Below are 18,844 nucleotides of genomic sequence, written 5' to 3'. Positions count from 1 at the left end.
ATAATTGTGTGAGTGGTTAAATATTGCACGGACAAAGGGCGTGCAATGGTTAAGGGGTGGAAGCCCCTTGCAACGGTGTGAACAGCGCACGCAGGGCCTGATGAATCACCTAGTAGGTGCTTTGGTTGGGGGAGTGGTGGGTGCGGAGAAGACGTGGATGGGATCCGGGGGTGCTGTGGGAGGGGTGGTTGTGGTGGTGCAGCAGGTGGGGGAGGAGCTGGTGCGGTGGTGCCGCAGGTGGGGGTCTGGAGGCACCGCGGGTGGGGAGGAGCAGTTGCGGGGGTGCCTCGGGTGGGGGAGGGGTGGATGCGGTTGTGCGCCGGGAGGGGCAAGTGCGGGGTTGCTGCAGGTGGGGGAGGGGGTCCGGAGCTACTGCAGGTGCTGGAGGGGCTGGGTGAGTGTGCCGTGGATGGGGCCCGGAGGTACTGTGAGTGGGGGAGGGGCGGGTAATGCTTCTCCTCCTGTCAGCAGCTAAGCTGCTGTCCTCCCTTTGGCAGTGGATCTCCCGGAGACTCGCACAGCAGCCAGTCACTATTGTTAGCCCCAGTGTCCCAACGCGCCGCATTACAGGGAAGAAGATGTATTCAATAAACTACTGCTCCCAGCAGCCCTAAGGGCCGGAATGCTTCGGCGCTGAGGGCTGCTTGGAGCTGTAGTTTAGGGGACGTTACGTGTGTAAGCGTCACTGCTATGGGGGGCGTTACGTGTGCAAGTGTCACTGGTACAGGGGGTGTTTTACGTGTGTAAGCATCACTTGTACAGGGGGCGTTACTTTTGTAAGCGTCACTGCTAGAGGGGGCATTACGTGTGTAAGCGTCACTGGTACAGGGGGCATTACATGTGTAAGCATCACTGGTACAGGGGGGCGTTACATGTGTAAGCATCACTGGTACAGGGGGGCGTTACGTGTGTAAGCATCACTGGTACAGGGGGCGTTACGTGTGTAAGCATCACTGGTACAGGGGGGCGTTACATGTGTAAGCATCACTGGTACAGGGGGCGTTACGTGTGTAAGCAGTACTGGTACAGGGGGCGTTACGTGTGTAAGCGTCACTGCTACAGGGGGCATTACATGTGTAAGCATCACTGGTACAGGGGGGCGTTACATGTGTAAGCATCACTGGTACAGGGGGGCGTTACGTGTGTAAGCATCACTGGTACAGGGGGCGTTACGTGTGTAAGCATCACTGGTACAGGGGGGCGTTACATGTGTAAGCATCACTGGTACAGGGGGCGTTACGTGTGTAAGCAGCACTGGTACAGGGGGCGTTACGTGTGTAAGCGTCACTGGTACAGGGGGGCATTACGTGTGTAAGCGTCACTGCTACAGGGGGCATTACGTGTCTAAGCGGCACAGATACAGGGGCGTTACGTGTCTAAGCGGCACTGGTAGAGAGGGCGTTACGTGTGTAAGCGGCACTGCTATGGGGGGCGTTACGTGTGTAAGCGTCACTGCTACGGGGGGCATTACGTGTGTAAGCGTCACTGCTACAGGGGGCATTATGTGTGTAAGCGTCACTGGTACAGGGGGGCGTTACGTGTGTAACCGTCACTGGTACAGGGGGGCGTTACGTGTGTAAGCGTCACTGGTACAGGGGGGCGTTACGTGTGTAAGCGTCACTGCTATGGGGGGCGTTACGTGTGTAAGCGGCACTGGTACAGGGGGCGTTACGTGTGTAAGTGTCACTGGTACAGGGGGTGTTTTACGTGTGTAAGCATCACTTGTACAGGGGGCGTTACTTTTGTAAGCGTCACTGCTAGAGGGGGTGTTACTTGTGTAAGCGTCACTGGTACAGGGGGCGTTACATGTGTAAGCATCACTGGTACAGGGGGCGTTACATGTGTAAGCAGCACTGGTACAGGGGGCGTTACATGTGTGAGCGTCACTGGTACAGGGGGCATTACGTGTGTAAGCGTCACTGCTACAGGGGGCATTACGTGTCTAAGCGGCACTGGTAGAGAGGGCGTTACGTGTGTAAGCGGCACTGCTATGGCGGGCGTTACGTGTGTAAGCGTCACTGCTACGGGGGGCGTTACGTGTGTAAGCGTCACTGCTACGGGGGGCATTATGTGTGTAAGCGTCACTGGTACAGGGGGCGTTACGTGTGTAAGCGTCACTGCTACGGGGGGCGTTACGTGTGTAAGCGTCACTGCTACGGGGGGCATTATGTGTGTAAGCGTCACTGGTACAGGGGGCGTTACATGTGTAAGTGGCACTGGTACAGGGGGCGTTACATGTGTAAGCGTCACTGGTACAGGGGACGTCACGTGTGTAAGCATCACTGGTACAGGGGGCGTTACGTGTGTAAGCGTCACTGGTACAGGGGGCGTTACGTGTGTAAGCGTCACTGGTATATGGGGGCGTTACGTGTGTAAGCATCACTGGTACAGGGGATGTTACGTGTGTAAGCGTCACTGGTACAGGGGGTGTTACGTGTGTAAGCATCACTGGTACAGGGGGCGTTATGTGTGTAAGCGTCACTGGTACAGGGGGCGTTATGTGTGTAAGCGTCACTGGTACAGGGGATGTTACTTGTGTATGGTCACTGGTACAGGGTGTATTGCTTGTGTAAGCGTTACCGGTACAGGGGGTATTGCTTGTGTAAGCGTCACTGGTACAGGGGGCGTTACGTGTGTAAGCGGCACTGGTACACGGGGTATTGCTTGTGTAAGTGTCACTGGTACAGGGGGCGTTACATACACATCTATGCCGGTGGCCACAGCAGCTTTTGTTCCACCTGCGGCGCGGCTAGGGAGTGGGGATTGTTGATGCCGGAGGGGGCAGGTGGACTGGCAGCAGGACATAGGACGCTGCAGTAAAAGGATTTCCCCCCCCCCCCTATCTACAGCGCAGAGACTTGCTGCAGATACAGTGGCATACCCTCCAGCTGCACCTTTTTGGCAGGTACAGTCCCTTTTTTTTATGGTCTGTACCGATTATTGACTCTCCAAGCTTCCATTGAAAGTATATGAAAAGGGGCGTGGCCACGCTGCTGTACATGTGGCCACGCCCCCTTTTCGAATGTGTATCAATGTTTATGTGTAAAGTGTTGGAGGGTGTGTTGCTGCAGATGCATGGGGACTATTTTGGGGTGTGGCCCTGGCGCTGCAGCTCCATCAGTCCCATTGCTAATCCTGCTCTGTGAAAACACAGCAGCCAAAGGGCAGAGCCTCCCATTGGATGTAACCTGTGTGGGAGGGTGTTTCTCACCCAATCAGCTGTGGACTGGGTGTGATAGACCTGCTGCTAACCCAATGAGAGATGCGTTATACACACAGGCACAAAGTCACAGATCTGGGCTATTATATAGGAGATAGATAGATAGAGAGAGAGAGAGAGAGAGAGAGAGAGAGAATCTATGTAATGACTGTATCCTATACCTGCTAGTAACTGATGGAAACCTTGATAATCTTCCCTCTGCTGCCCCTCCTTCCCCTCTCCTGTGTTCCTGGGTTTTGCATGCCCTGTACTTTGGTAAGTATAATGACCCACGATGTGGAGTTTGGGTGAAAATCTGCTAATAACTCCGGAGCTGACACAGAAATCAGACACGGATCAGGCCACGGACAGCAGCAGAGAACTGAACCAGGAACGTCTGGCTGCTCAACAAGTCTGGAAAGCAAAACCTGCGATGAGTTTTTTGCTGCTGAACCCAGTGATACGGAGAAATGCTCCCACCTTGCGGCGCGTGTGATGGTAAATGTAGTCGGAGCAGGGACACTATCCGCGTTACACGTCTCATCAGTCACCGAAGGGAAAGTGAATCCTTAGAAAATAGTATTTCTCTGACGTCCTAGTGGATGCTGGGGACTCCGTAAGGACCATGAGGAATAGACGGGCTCCGCAGGAGACTGGGCACTCTATAAGAAAGATTTGGTACTATCTGGTGTGCACTGGCTCCTCCCTCTATGCCCCTCCTCCAGACCTCAGTTAGATTTCTGTGCCCGGCCCGAGCTGGATGCACACTAGGGGCTCTCCTGAGCTTCTAGAAAGAAAGTTTAAATTAGGTTTTTTATTTTACAGTGAGACCTGCTGGCAACAGGCTCACTGCAGCGAGGGACTAAGGGGAGAAGAAGCGAACCTACCTGCTTGCAGCTAGCTTGGGCTTCTTAGGCTACTGGACACCATTAGCTCCAGAGGGATCGACCGCAGGACCCGTCCTTGGTGTTCGTTCCCGGAGCCGCGCCGCCGTCCCCCTTACAGAGCCAGAAGCATGAAGATGGTCCGGAAAATCGGCGGCAGAAGACTTCAGTCTTCACCAAGGTAGCGCACAGCACTGCAGCTGTGCACCATTGCTCCTCATACACACTTCACACTCCGGTCACTGAGGGGGGGGGGGGGGGGGCGCCCTGAGCAGCAATAATATCACCTTGGCTGGCAAAATAACCACAATATATAGCCCCAGAGGCTATATATGTGGTAATTACCCCTGCCAGAATACAGAAAAAAGCGGGAGAAAAGTCAGCCGAAAAAGGGGCGGAGCCATCTCCCTCAGCACACTGGCGCCATTATTCCCTCACAGTTCCGCTGGAAGGAAGCTCCCTGACTCTCCCCTGCAGTCTACACTACAGAAAGGGTAAAAAAAGAGAGGGGGGCACTAAATTTGGGCGCAGTTTAATACAATAAGCAGCTATAAAGGGTCATAATTCAGTTAGTCCCTGTATTATTATAGCGCTCTGGTGTGTGCTGGCATACTCTCTCTCTGTCTCCCCAAAGGGCTTTTGTGGGGTCCTGTCTCCTTTAAGAGCATTCCCTGTGTGTGTGTGTGTGTGTGTGTGTGTGTGCGGTGTGTCGGTACGGCTGTGTCGACATGTTTGATGAGGACACTTATGTGGAGGCGGAGCAGATGCCTATAAATGTGTTGTCACCCCCTGCGAGGCAGACACCTGAGTGGATGGACTTATGGAAGGAATTACGTGCAAGTGTCGACTCCTTACATAAAAAATTTGACGACATGCCAAATGCGGGACAGCCGGCTTCTCAGCTCGTGCCTGCCCAGACGATTCAAAGGCCGTCAGGGGCCCTGAAACGACCACTACCTCAGATGGCAGACACAGATGTCGACACGGATACTGATGCAAGTGTCGACGACGATGAGTCAAATTTAATGTCCACTAGGGCCATTTGTGGCATGATTGAGGCAATGAAAGAGGTATTACACCTTTCTGATATAAACCCAGGTACCTCAAAAAAGGGTATTATGTTTGGGGAGAAAAAACTACCAATAGTTTTTCCCCCATCTGAGGAATTGAATGATGTGTGTGAAGAAGCGTGGGCTTTCCCCGATAAAAAATTGGTGATTTCAAAAAAATTACTAATGGCGTTCCCTTTCTCGCCAGAGGATAGGTCACGTTGGGAAACTTCCCCTAGGGTGGATAAAGCGCTCACACGTTTGTCTAAAAAGGTGGCACTACCGTCTCCGGATACGGCCGCCCTAAAGGAACCTGCTGATAGAAAGCAGGAGGCTATCCTAAAATCTATATACACACACACACTGGTGTTATACTGAGACCAGCTATTGCTTCAGCCTGGATGTGCAGTGCTGCTGCTGCTTGGTCAGATTCCCTGTCGGAAAATATTGATACCCTAGACAGAGACACTATATTGCTAACCATAGAGCATATAAAAGACTCAGTCTTATACATGAGAGATGCACAGAGGGAGATCTGCCGGCTGGCATCTAGAATAAGTGCATTGTCCATTTCTGCTAGGAGAGGCTTATGGACTCGGCAGTGGACAGGAGATGCAGATTCTAAAAGGCACATGGAAGTTTTGCCTTATAAGGGTGAGGAGTTATTCGGGGACGGTCTCTCAGACCTTGTTTCCACAGCAACAGCTGGGAAGTCTGCATTTTTGCCCCATGTCCCCTCACAGCCTAAGAAAGCACCGTATTACCAAGTACAGTCCTTTCGAACCCAGAAAAACAGGCGGGGAAAAGGCGGGTCCTTTCTGTCTAGAGGCAGAGGAAGGGGGAAAAAGCTGCAACACACAGCAGGTTCCCAGGACCAAAAGTCCTCCCTCGCTTCTTCCAAATCCGCCGCATGACGGTGGGGCTCCACAGGCGGAGCCAGGTACCGTGGGGGGCCGCCTCAAGAATTTCAGCAATCAGTGGGCTCGCTCACGGGTGGATCCCTGGATCCTTCAAGTAGTATCTCAGGGGTACAAGCTGGAATTCGAGACGCCTCCCCCCCGCCGTTTCCTCAAATCGGCCTTACCGACGACTCCCTCGGGCAGGGAGGCTGTGCTAGAGGCCATTCACAAGCTGTATTCCCAGCAGGTAATAGTCAAGGTACCCCTACTTCAACAAGGCCGGGGCTACTATTCCACACTGTTTGTGGTACCGAAACCAGACGGTTCGGTGAGACCCATTTTAAATTTGAAATCCTTGAACACTTACATAACAAAATTCAAGTTCAAGATGGAATCGCTCAGGGCGGTTATTGCAAGCCTGGACGAGGGGGATTACATGGTATCCCTGGACATCAAGGATGCTTACCTGCATGTCCCCATTTACCTTCCTCACCAGGAGTACCTCAGATTTGTGGTACAGGATTGCCATTAACAATTCCAGACACTACCGTTTGGACTGTCCACGGCACCGAGGGTGTTTACCAAAGTAATGGCAGAAATGATGATAAAGGGAGTTTTAATTATCCCGTACTTGGACGATCTCCTTATAAAGGCGAGGTCCAGGGAGCAGTTACTGGTCGGAGTAGCACTATCTCGGGAAGTGCTACAACAGCATGGCTGGATTCTAAACATTCCAAAGTCACAACTGGTTCCTTCCACTCGCTTACTGTTCCTGGAGATGATTTTGGACACAGAACTGAAAAAAGTGTTTCTCCCGCAGGAGAAAGCCAAGGAGCTGTCATCTCTAGTCAGAGACCTCCTAAAACCGAAACGGGTATCGGTGCATCACTGCACACGAGTCCTGGGAAAAATGGTGGCTTCATACGAAGCAATTCCATTCGGCAGGTTCCATGCGAGGACCTTCCAGTGGGACCTCTTGGACAAGTGGTCGGGATCGCATCTTCAGATGCATCAACTGATAACCCTGTCTCCAAGGACCAGGGTGTCTCTACTGTGGTGGCTGCAGGGTGCTCATCTTCTAGAGGGCCGCAGATTCGGCATACAGGACTGGGTCCTGGTGACCACGGATGCCAGCCTTCGAGGCTGGGGAGCAGTCACACAGGGAAGAAACTTCCAAGGACTATGGTCAAGTCAGGAGACTTCCCTACACATAAATATTCTGGAACTGAGGGCCATTTACAATGCCCTAAGTCAGGCAAAACCCCTGCTTCAAAACCAGCCGGTACTGATCCAGTCAGACAACATCACGGCAGTCGCCCATGTGAACCGACAGGGCGGCACAAGAAGCAGGATGGCGATGGCAGAAGCCACAAGGATTCTCCGATGGGCGGAAAATCACGTACTAGCACTGTCAGCAGTGTTCATTCCGGGAGTGGACAACTGGGAAGCAGACTTCCTCAGCAGACACGACCTACACCCGGGAGAGTGGGGACTTCATCCAGAAGTCTTCCTACTGTTGGTAAACCGTTGGGAAAGGCCACAGGTGGACATGATGGCGTCCCGCCTCAACAAAAAGCTAAAGAGATATTGCGCCAGGTCAAGGGACCCTCAGGCGATAGCTGTGGACGCTCTAGTGACACCGTGGGTGTACCAGTCGGTTTATGTGTTCCCTCCTCTTCGAGGAGTAAGAACGATACTCGTGGTTCCGGATTGGCCAAGAAGGGCTTGGTACCCAGAACTTCAAGAAATGATATCAGAGGACCCATGGCCTCTACCGCTCAGACAGGATCTGCTACAGCAGGGGCCCTGTCTGTTCCAAGACTTACCGCGGCTGCGTTTGACGGCATGGCGGTTGAATTCCGGATCCTAAAGGAAAAGGGCATTCCGGAGGAAGTCATTCCTACGCTGATAAAAGCCAGGAAAGAAGTAACCGCGAACCATTATCACCGTATTTGGCGAAAATATGTTGCGTGGTGTGAGGCCAGGAAGGCCCCAACAGAGGAATTTCAGCTGGGTCGGTTTCTGCACTTCCTACAGTCGGGAGTGACTATGGGCCTAAAATTGGGTTCCATTAAGGTCCAGATTTCGGCCCTGTCGATTTTCTTCCAGAAAGAACTGGCTTCACTGCCTGAAGTTCAGACTTTTGTAAAGGGAGTGCTTCATATTCAGCCCCCTTTTGTGCCTCCCGTGGCACCTTGGGATCTCAATGTGGTATTGAGTTTCCTAAAATCACATTGGTTTGAACCACTTAAAACTGTGGATCTGAAATATCTCACGTGGAAAGTGGTCATGTTATTGGCCTTGGCTTCGGCCAGGCGTGTGTCAGAATTGGCGGCTTTGTCTTGTAAAAGCCCTTATCTGATTTTTCATATGGATAGGGCAGAATTGAGGACTCGTCCCCAGTTTCTCCCTAAGGTGGTATCTGCTTTTCACTTGAACCAACCTATTGTGGTGCCTGCGGCTACTAGGGACTTGGAGGATTCCAAGTTACTGGATGTAGTCAGGGCCTTGAAACTTTATGTTTCCAGGACGGCTGGAGTCAGGAAGACTGACTCGCTTTTTGTCCTGTATGCACCCAACAAGATAGGTGCTCCTGCTTCTAAGCAGCCTATTGCTCGCTGGATTTGTAGCACAATTCAGCTGGCGCATTCTGCGGCTGGATTGCCGCATCCTAAATCAGTGAAAGCCCATTCCACGAGGAAAGTGGGCTCATCTTGGGCGGCTGCCCGAGGGGTCTCGGCTTTACAACTTTGCGGAGCTGCAACTTGGTCAGGGGCAAACAGGTTTGCTAAATTCTACAAATTTGATACCCTGGCTGAGGAGGACCTTGAGTTCTCTCATTCGGTGCTGCAGAGTCATCCGCACTCTCCCGCCCGTTTGGGAGCTTTGGTATAATCCCCATGGTCCTTACGGAGTCCCCAGCATCCACTAGGACGTCAGAGAAAATAAGATTTTACTCACCGGTAAATCTATTTCTCATAGTCCGTAGTGGATGCTGGGCGCCCATCCCAAGTGCGGATTGTCTGCAATACTTGTATATAGTTATTGCCTAACTAAAGGGTTATTGTTGAGCCATCTGTTGAGAGGCTCAGTTATATTTCATACTGTTAACTGGGTATAGTATCACGAGTTATATGGTGTGATTGGTGTGGCTGGTATGAGTCTTACCCGGGATTCAAAATCCTTCCTTATTGTGTCAGCTCTTCCGGGCACAGTATCCTAACTGAGGTCTGGAGGAGGGGCATAGAGGGAGGAGCCAGTGCACACCAGATAGTACCAAATCTTTCTTATAGAGTGCCCAGTCTCCTGCGGAGCCCGTCTATTCCCCATGGTCCTTACAGAGTCCCCAGCATCCACTACGGACTACGATAAATAGATTTACCGGTGAGTAAAATCTTATTTTACCTTCTTTACAATAATAGTACAAATGACTTGTATAAAAGCATACGTGGTTCTCAAAGTGGGTGCTGTGGTACCCTGGGGTATCTCGGGAAACGTGTACGTTGGCCAATGGCGCTCGCGGCTGCCAATCATAAAATAGAATCAGTGGCTGGTAGGGTGTGCTGGTCCTTGTAGTGCCATTTGGAGGCTCTTAGGGGTATTTGCCTGGTAAATTGACCCTCAATTTAAAAACGCATGAATGTATGACCCACTAATGGGACCGTCATATTCAGATGCATACGGAAGTCCGACAATCATAACTGCCATGTTGCCGGCACGGGTATGTCGACACACCTATATACCTTCTGAAAGTATGTTAATGGTGTCGCCAATATACATTAAAACATGCAGTAAAAGCACTTTGTGCTCCGTTATACGCGCGGCACCTTTAGAATATTTAAGTAGCATTTTAAATGTTGCCGGCATACTGGGGCCAGCAACTAAGCGCCGACACAGACAGTGAGGACACAATGACCGTCGATATCACAACTGCAGACCTCACGTCGTTATTACACCAAAGTGGGTAGGGTGAGTATAATGATACATTGTTATGGGTTTGCATTAAGTGCGTCAGACGAATCCGCAGCGGAGGCGGCGCACCTATGGGGGGATTCACATCGGCGAATTCACCTGCTTTTGTTCACAACCCCCCCGAGCAGGTGAAACAGTAGGGAAAAGCTTTATTTTAAGTAAACATGTCAGAACCCATTGGTTTATGCACCGAAAATGAATGAAAGTACTTCTTTCAATTAAAAAGAATTGCTTGTAATTTTTTGGAGGGGTATTTACGTGGTCTTAAAATTACCAAATCACCTTTGTTTCTACTTTTTTCCCCCGTTTATTTTTCAGGTTTTTTTTACACACGCACTGATTTATCCCCCTCCGCCAATCATTATTGCTATCAGGAACTGCACACGCCTCACACCGGGCGCAAAAAACCTATATGACACAGACGCCCCATTTCCGTCCGTACGCCTCACACAAGTACCGAATCCGGGCAACACTACCATGAGGTGCATCTGCTGTGCACATCCGCTTGGGAGCTTCCCAGATTCCGCCCCGAAACCAACATTTTATGGAAATCTACCTGCACCCCAGATGCCACTTGATACTGCCGACGCAGCATTTTCCACGTGTCTGCGATATAATCACGAGCGGCGCCTGTTTTCTCACATGCATCCAACTGAGAATCAGCCGCCATTATAGGTTATTGTCTGAATGATGTACATAAGATGTGCCGGAACATATACGGAACCTTCTGCGATAAAGCGGGAGCAGACTAATATACCCCGTCCCTATAGGAGCCGTGGTACCAGCAGCACCATGCGCAATATAGGGGGTCATTCCGGATTGATCGCTCGCTAGCAGTTTTTAGCAGCCGTGCAAACGCTGTGCCGCCTCCCACTGGGAGTGTATTTTAGCTTAGTAGAAGTGTGAATGAAAGGATCGCAGAGCTGCTACAAAATATTTTTGTGCAGTTTCAGAGCAGCTTCAGACCTACTCGGCACTGTTCATTTCCGGATTTGACGTCACAAAAACGCCCTGCGTTCACCCAGCCATGCCTGCGTTTTTTCTGCCACGCCTGCGTTTTTCTGAACACTCCCTGAAAACGGTCAGTTGACACCCAGAAACGCCCACTTCATGTCAATCACTCTGCAGCCAGCAGTGCGACTGAAAAGCTTCGCTAGACCCTGTGCAAAAACTACATTGTTCGTTGTGCCCGTACGACGCGCGTGCGTATTGCGCCGCATGCGCACTGTCAAAGTCAGAAAAATATCACGATGCACACTGCCATATTTGCACCTCATACAGGTCCGCGCTGCGCATGCGTGCGCTCTCCCGTGCGTGCGCATACTCGCTGTTGCGGGCACCCGCAGGCGCACGGTATGCGCATTTACGGTAGAGTTCCTGTGCGCCCAGCGTGCGACTCAATCGTTATATATTTTCACCATATAATGTATTTTGTAGATCATGGTCCCCTTGATAGATTCTGAAAGTTTAGTTAATATAGCATGTTCATGGACAGAGAGATCCCTCTTTGTTTGATACGAAGGGTCAGACATGGGTCATACAGTGGTGTTTAGTATCCATCGGAAGAGTATTTAATTAGCAATATTCCGGTGTTGGTTTGGAGCGGATTAATCGCTCGTGCGAATAGTTATGGACATAAGAAGTTTATGTACTTTTACTATTATTTGCACTTACTTATCCATGCGGCGGGAAACCTAGTTTCCCACCCACCTGAGCAGTTGGAAATGGTCTCAGCCCACCTGTATGAATCAACCTATGACCTCTTGTTATGTTGCGAAGACGAATTCCTGTGTCCAATGAACAATGAGATTGTAGGGACCATTGAATTGTATTGTGTGTGGGGCATAAATAGACAAGCCGACCATATCCAGCTCACTCTCTTCAACGGTTCTCATTGCTGATAATCGGGAGCTGGATATCGAGGCGCATGCGATCGTTCCTTTGTGCGTAAGTTTTCTCCGCAATCATATTGTCTTTATTGTTATTGGGAGCCATATCTCTCTCTCTCTCTCTCTCTCTTCCTCTTTCTCTCTCATTTTCCCTTAAACGTAATTGTATTGTATTGTATTTCCTGTGTAGTTATCTGGTTAGTTAGTCTATGTTATATTGTAGTGTATGACTTGTATTGTATTATTCTTTTCCAAGTATAACATTCATATAAGGCGTTAGACCCTAAGCCCGGTATTTGTGTATTTCTTATAGTGTTAAGTATTCTCAGAGCGTCGGTGACGCTCGAACAGCTTTTAAGTTAATAAGGTTACACTGTGTTGCATCTACACCCTATCACTACGCAAAGGTTTTCCTGTATAATACATTGTTTATGGTTTAGATATAAAGGTTTAACATTGTGAGCGTCTGCGCCGCTGGTGATCTCCTCGTGGTCCCGAGCGTCCGCTACGCTAATAGCGATCCATTACGTTAGTCGGCAGCCAATAGCGTGCCTGCCTGTGATCTCTTGGCCGTAAGCGAACGTGACGCTTGAGCGTCTCGACTACGGCTGAGCGATTGTTACGCAACGTGCGTACCCTTACGGTATTCCATACGTCAATAGCGTACAGTGTTCTTAGACCTCTTAAAGGGTTTTAAATAAGATAAATATTTAGCTTTATCAGCACAACTGCCATTTTTTAGCCTGATCGCTGCGCTGCGAACAAATACAGCTAGCGATCAACTCGGAATGACCTCCCCCCATAGAGGTTTCCTATTACTGAGCTCAGAAACATTCACAAATCACAGAAGATAATTTATAAGCGTTCGTTGGGCTTTGCGCAACAGATGTTCTCTGAGGTAAAATGTGCGATCAGCAGAATTCTTCCCTCGTGCCGCAGATCTGGAGATGCGGGGAAGTCACCGATTTGTCACCTGCGTGTGCAGGAAGCAGCAGATGGGGACAGGAATAAAGGAGGCTGAATCGGGGATGGAAGCAAATGAGAAAGAGAGAGAGAGAGAGACACAGACGGGGACGACGTAATGGGTTAAAATGATTTGCACAGACTCCGCACTATGTAAATCAGCGGATCGCCGGCTAGGATCTATGGAAGGCTCTTTAATTACGGAGCAGGAGAACAGACATGGAGGCGCCGCTGTATGAAATATTGAAGGCCTGCGACAGATGGGCTGGACTCAGGAGAGCGGTGTCCACGTGGCAATGAGTGCAGTACTGTACGGAGGGACAGGGGTTCCCTTTACCCCAACCAGTTATAGGAAGACCCAAATATCACCCCCGTCCCCAGGGTATTCTAGATTTTACCCGCACCACTTGTTACCGTAGTTCCAACCAGAAATAAGCTGCACAAAGGACGCTCCCTAGCGGTGACCTGCGGAACACGCATTATATGACGATGCAACGCCTTCCCCCATACGGTAGATGTGAACAGAGAGGTCTATGTAGTAAGCCTTGGAGAGAAATAAAGTGGATGGAGAGTGGCAGCCAATCAGCAACTAAACGTCATGTTACAGGCTGGGTTTGTAAAAACAGAGCTGATTGGTTGGTAGTTTATCTCTGTCCCCTTTCTCTCTCTCCAAAGCTCAGTGCATAGACCACAGAGTGCAGAATAAACGCACCAAATAATTACTGTAATCATTTATTTATATAGCGCCTACATATAACACAGCAATGCTCAGAGAACATTTAGACATCTACTGACGCTCAATAGTAGCCCTGCGCTGCAGAGGCGGATCCCAGTCCATCTCTCTACAGCCTCAGGTGTCAGTCAGCACAGCAGCCACGCCCACTCTCATTCATAGGTGGGCAAGACAGCTAATCATGACTTGCCCCGCCTCCGTGGGCATGGTCTCCATCTGCCAGCAGACAAATGCATGGGATTCGGGGACCTGCAATGCACATGCGCAAAACGCTTAAGGTAGGATTAATCGATGGTAAAACGCTGCATGGTCTCATACCATCGATGATTCTTCTTAGGATTCCCAATAGATGACAACCATCGATGGAAAACACACCAAATGCCATCCCTGCCCTAGGCACAAAATAGCCGCCCCCGCTGTAGGGTGCTAACAAGTGCATTCAGCAGCGATATCACGGATTTGTTTTAAGGTCTGAAACGGTGCACGTTTGGAAGATTTATCAAGTTGCGCTGGGACTTGTAGTTCACCAATAGCTGGATCGCTAAGGGTACAAAACGCAGCGGATGTCTTCCTGTATGACAATTCCATACGAAAGCGCCCAATTCAGTATTAGACGCATCAACGATGCGCTCGCATACGCAGTGTGCACACGCACCGCACATGCGACGGCAGCTCACTTATGCGAATGTCTCTGCCCGATTGACAGGCAGAGGCGTTCAAGGGGGCGAGCGGGGATGACAATGCAGTGTTTTGTGGGCGTCGACGCTTCATTGGGGGGAGGGGGGGCACGGTCCGGACAACAGAGGGGTGTCCAGAACGTTTGTGGGACGGGCCGCAGGGGCTGCGTGACATCACACGCAGTCGCTGCGACCCAAAACATGACGGCGCAGTGAGGACGCGGCACTCGGGGGGGCCTTCCTATGCGCTGTGTGGCCCCCTACATGCTAGAGAACGAAGCTGAATTAGGCCCAAGTCCATTATAATTACTTAGCATATATATATATATGTCAGTAAAATAGAGATCTGTACATTTAGCGCTCATAAGATGTAAAACTTTCTGAATGAAAGCACCATGGAAACCAGTGCCCCCCCCCAATATATAAAGCACTTGCTTTATACAATGTAACAAGCAATTCTTACTGCGGTTACTAGGAGACGCTCAGTCTTCGCTGGATGGAGACACAAGTCCCCCCAACGACACATACAGACTTCTACATTCCAGTAAATAATGTAATAGTCTCAGGAGCTCGGGATGAAAGTGTAAATCACAGACAAACATTATATAGACACATCTGATGCTGGTATTTATCCTTACATAATATTCCTCTCTTCTGTTTGTTATAAGGAAAAGAAGCAGTCTGCGGGCAGAGGCAGGGATACGTTCATACTACAGATGGGTCCACGGTTATCTTGACTAGTTTTCTGCGCCTAGGTACAACATGACTTATTAGCATAAACCCTTCATCTATTTTTCCCAGCTGCAATACAATACAGAGAACAATACAGCAGGGGATTAAATCATTACAGCAGGGGATTAAGTCCGACTGGCCAGTCTCAGTTAATCCTATTAAAGGTCAAGATAAATGTGGACCCATCTGTACAATCCACATCGCACTGGGGGCCTAATTCAGACCCGATCACTAGCAGGCGATTTTTGCACTGCTGCGATGGGATAGTCGCCGCCTACGGTGGGAGTGCACCTTCCCTGCAAACGCTTGGACACGCCTGCATTTTTCCAACCACTCCCTGAAAACGGTCAGTTGCCACCCACAAACGCCCTCTTCCTGTCAATCTCCTTGCGAACGCCCGTGCAAATGGATTCTTTGCACAAACCCATCTCTGAGCGGCGATCCACTGAGCAAGCGCAGTTTAGATCTGATCGCCCACTGTACGAAAACGCAGCCTAGCGATCAGGTCTGAATTACCCCCTGGGTACACAATACTGCAACTGTCACTCACAATACAACACAAGGGGCGATCTATAGAGCTTCATATCTTATATTAAATTATTGTGAGCCAAGTACGACTTCTGTCACCGTAAGGTGTCTGCAGTGTCCTTACACAGCGTTACAGACAGGCTGCACTCACACACCCGCTAGCTGCTCACATTCCAGTTGCCCCTTAAAAGCAAATATACTGTACTTTAAAGCTGCTGGAACTTCAGTGGGCACAAAATATACCGACACATATACACACGGCATGTAATCATTACATGTCACTGTTAGATTTAAGTTTTGGGCTCCAATACTGGAAAACAGCTGCCGACTGGGTCCGAATGCCGACATTACATTCCATGCTCACACAAACACAAGGGTTATGTAACAGGTTCCCAGACGTAAGAATTGGTGTGATTTTGGGGAGTTCGGTAATACATTACAAAACCGTAATCCGATATAAGGCTGGTATGCTTTATAATGGATTGGCGCTTCAAATTTAGTGGCAAACTAGCTGAAATCCCACCGGTTCCGTTATCTCGGAACCTAACCCATAACACCCAGGGTGTAGGACTGTGTAAGAGATTATGGGACTTCTCCATTCATGAAGACGTTGTTACTACTTTGGTAGAAGTGATCCGGTCTCCGCGGTGACTGGCTGCACCTGCAAATCAGGTTATTATTATCAAATAAAAGTTACAAATCGCATTGGCCATGGTTTAGAATAAACTCTGCAATCTACCTTAGAGCAAAATCAAGGTGTTTGGCATAATTCTTGGCCAAAAACTATGGGCCCACGAACCAACGTCCAGGTGACCGCATCTGGTGGGTCCCTAACAACTGCACAGTACACTTCTCTTGCTCTGTAGACTGGGTGTATGTCTTTACGCCAATGGTTCTCAAACTGTGTGCCTAGGTACCCCAGTGTGCCACAAGGCACTGCAGAGGTGCCTTGGACTGGCGGTCCAGGACCAATTCAAAGTATTTATGGTCAATGCATGGGCAAAAACAGTGTCGGTGGCTGCCAATCACAAATATGGGGACAAACAGAAGCAAATCTTGCCCCCACCACATAACTGACCCTAATTTAATATTTATTTTTAAACTTCTCAATAAGAAACTTTTGGCCTAGGGGCGACGTGAAAAAAAATTCTGACACTCTAGAACAGCGAGCTCAGCACCGCTTCTTAGGTAGTTCGCGGAGGCGGTAACTGTGTGTGCATATTAATATGGTGCCGGCCGCCAGCCAGTAAGAGCTCACGCGCCAGCTCCTTATTGGCTGGTGGTCCGCACCATATTTCAAATGGCCGCACGACACTCGGTCGGAGACGTCAGCAGCGCCACCGCCGGAATTTCAGACCGAGGAGACGCGCTGTGGCTGCCAGTGGACACTCCTCATCGCCTCCCCTCAAACACAGTGGCAGATGTCGGGGCAACAATTGTGAGCACTGCTGTTGTATCTGGAACTGCTGGGAGGCATCACATGTATCTGGCACTGGGGGTGGGGCATTATTTGTGTATCTGACACTGCTGGGAGGCATTACTTGTATATCTGGCACTGCTGGGGGGCATTAATTGTATATCTGGCACTGCTGGGGGGCATTAATTGTATATCTGGCACTACTGGGGGGCATTAATTGTATATCTGGCACTACTGGGGGGCATTAATTGTATATCTGGCACTACTGGGGGCATTAATTGTATATCTGGCACTACTGGGGGACATTAATTGTATATCTGGCACTACTGGGGGGCATTAATTGTATATCTGGCACTACTGGGGGAAATTAATTGTATATTTGGCACTGTTGGGGGTGACATTACTTGTGTATCTGGCAATGCTGAGGGGCATTACTTGTGTATCTGACACTGCTGGGAGGCATTACTTGTGTATCTGACACTGCTGGGAGGCATTACTTGTGTATCTGACACTGCTGGGAGGCATTACTTGTGTATCTGACACTGCTGGGAGGCATTACTTGTGTATCTGACACTGCTGGGGGGCATTACTTGTGTATCTGGCACTGCTGGGGGGGCATTACTCAGAGCTGGCCCTAACCAATATGATGCCCTAGGCAAGATTTTGGCTTGTGCCCCCTTGCACAGACACTAGTTCCACATCTGACCCTGTACCCCTTTCTCAGCACCATCACCCCTCACCCATAGCAGTCCTCATTTTGGTGCTCCTACCCCCTATATTTTAAGTAGGAACAGTGTGCACATTTGGTGCGCAGCCCAAAACGGGGCGTGTTCTTGCTGGGAAGGGTCATGGCCACACAATAATACCCCCAGTTGAAATTACGCCACACAGTACTGCAACTTTATTCACATTATATCATGCAATAGTGTCTCTTATTCACGTTACATCACACAGTAGTGCCCCTTATTCACATTACACCACACCATATTGCTCTTTATTCACATTAGACCACACAGTAATGTCCTTTCTATACGTTATGCCACAAAGTACTGTAGTACACCTTATACACATAGTGCCGCACATTAGTAATGTATTTCGCATGCAGATACAGCCGCAGTCACACACAGAATATAGGCATGCTGCGTATCATTTTACTCAGCAGAAGCTGCTTATGCCCCATGGCATTTGCCTAGTTTGCCTATGCCTAGGACTGGCTCTGGCATTACTTGTGTATCTGGCACTGTTGGTGGGCATTATTTGTATCTGGCACTACGCGGGGGGGGGAGGGGGGGGCATTACTGTTGTGAGGCCACACCCATTTTCACAGGAATGCGTGCGCATTGGGGTGAGGGGGTAGCTCTTCCAGAGGTTTTTTTTCCCAAAAGTAGCTCACACCCCAATTAAGGATGGAGACCACTGCTCTAGAATCATTGCCTTATGCTGTATACATGGGCATTTGCACAGTACCACTTATCTTGCTCGGTATGCTGGGTGTAATTTTTAGGACATGTTTTTATTCTGTATACATGGGCAGGTGCACAGTACCACTTCTCGTCTTGCATGCTGGGTGTGTTTCTTAGTACATATTGTTACTCTATATAAATGGGCAGTCGTACAGTACAACTTCTCTTGTCTTGCATGCTGGGTGTGGTTCTCATTACATATTCTTACTCTATATAATTGGGACGGTGCACAGTACAACTTCCCTTGTCTTGCATGCTGTGTGTGTTTCTCAGTACATATTCTTACTCTATATAAATGGGCAGTCGTACAGTACAACTTCTCTTGTCTTGCATGCTGGGCATGTTTCTCAGTACATATTGTTACTCTATATAAATGGGCAGTTGCACAGTACAACTTCTCTTGTCTTGCATGCTGGGCATGTTTCTCAGTACATATTCT

At 49.6% G+C, this 18,844-nt stretch overlaps 1 protein-coding gene across 7 annotated transcripts in view; it reads right to left on the bottom strand.

The window, feature by feature from the left end:
* The window catches only part of DAB2IP (DAB2 interacting protein), a 1,128,147-nt gene that overhangs the window by 598,039 nt on the left and 511,264 nt on the right, over window positions 1-18,844 (bottom strand). The gene's annotated exons all lie outside the window — the stretch shown is intronic.

This window comes from Pseudophryne corroboree, chromosome 8, assembly GCF_028390025.1.
Source record: "Pseudophryne corroboree isolate aPseCor3 chromosome 8, aPseCor3.hap2, whole genome shotgun sequence".
Classification (NCBI taxonomy): domain Eukaryota; kingdom Metazoa; phylum Chordata; class Amphibia; order Anura; family Myobatrachidae; genus Pseudophryne; species Pseudophryne corroboree.
Note: the sequence above shows the minus strand (reverse complement) of the source record. Positions and strands in the feature narration are given on the sequence as shown.